Below are 1,439 nucleotides of genomic sequence, written 5' to 3'. Positions count from 1 at the left end.
TCCTGGGAAGCAAAGAGCTAAAACCACCTATTGCTAACTCTCAGCAGGGTAAGAATGCTAGGTTGATTTATTGAAAGCAATACTATTAGACTATTTTTTTTCTATAATTGCTTTTTTAATATTTCAATTTTATGAACATCTAAATTTGCTAAGCAGACCCCAAAATAAAGACAAATTCATAAAATGAGGCCATTTTAATTATTTTTGCAAAGAATATAATAGTTCTCTTGATAATGGCAGACATGTAAGGCTAGTAGTATTCAGAAACATTGCACGGTGTTTTTCCTGATTACTGTATAGTCTTCAATAATTATATGGAGTTACTTGTATGAAACTGCTATCAAACCAACAAGACTGCATTTATGCATCTATAATTTTCAGGATTGTTGGTAACCTGGGCATATTTTCCCCAAATAACCTTGCCTCCTTGTGTCACAAGGTCCAATTTGCTCATGTTAACTTCAGTGACGGTACCTTTGGTGATAACACCCAAAGTCGTAGAGTGGAGATGAGGAATTCTTTTTTATACCAAGTATTGGCAAGCATTGTGGCTTTCAGTTCAGCATGTGTTACATGGGCCTTTTTGAAACGTAAACCCATTGGCCTAAAGAATCTTCACATTTAGGTGGTTTTCATGTAAAGCCATCTCCAACAAAGCAGACTCTTGTGACCATCCTCTTCCATTACTTCTTCTTTCTCTTTCCTGTTTGAATAACTTAATACTTCTGTTTCTCCCTGTGCACAAACTTTTGGTAGTGGGACCTCCCATTTTCCTGCTTTCTCTTTTCGTTTTTGTTTAATCATATTGGAAAGTACTTTAGCTCAGGACTGTCCCTCTCTGTCCAGCAGACATGCAGGTACTGCTCCTTGTGGTGTCTTTTCATCATTCTTTTGTTTGGTGTTTCTCTTTCCAAGCATCTTGATAGTCTTTTTCATTTGTATTTTCTCAGCATGGTGCTGTTTATGGTAGAGCTTAGCTTTCAGGCCAATCATCTTTTTTGCCTTCTTTGAACATTCACAAGCCTCTCGACCTTTCTTCTCATGGTAATGCAAATGATATCCATAGACTCAATACATTCATTTTGTGGCATTTTGATGGCCGCAGGACCACTGGGGGCAGCCTCCCGGTGGCTTCAAAGGTCTTAATTTTCGGGTCTCAGAGACCCACAAACCGCTTCCACACTATTTGACTAGTTTATGTGAAATTGACTCCTTAAGAGCAGTTTAAGTCCCCATCTGGTTTTCTCAAGGACAATGTCTATAAATAAATAACCCCTACCACTTGATTTACTCAAAGGTAAAAATATCTAACCAAAACAATTTATTTTGATAACTAGCTTACAACCATCCCTATCTTGTCTGAGCAGCCTATCAAGTCCTAAAGAGTCCACAGCATGCATTGTTGTTTCCTCTATGAACTGAACTTTACATCAATTTCA

At 37.7% G+C, this 1,439-nt stretch overlaps 1 pseudogene across 1 annotated transcript; it reads right to left on the bottom strand.

Annotated features, from left to right (window-relative positions):
- Positions 1-280: 280 nt before the first annotated feature.
- On the bottom strand, positions 281-1,091 carry LOC311172965 (ribosome biogenesis protein NSA2 homolog; annotated as a pseudogene). Its single transcript has one exon. The product of its transcript is annotated as a ribosome biogenesis protein NSA2 homolog (transcript).
- Positions 1,092-1,439: the final 348 nt, after the last annotated feature.

This window comes from Talpa europaea (assembly GCF_964194135.1).
Source record: "Talpa europaea genome assembly, chromosome: 7".
NCBI classification, from domain to species: Eukaryota; Metazoa; Chordata; class Mammalia; order Eulipotyphla; family Talpidae; genus Talpa; species Talpa europaea.
This window is presented reverse-complemented; position numbering and strand designations above follow the sequence as displayed.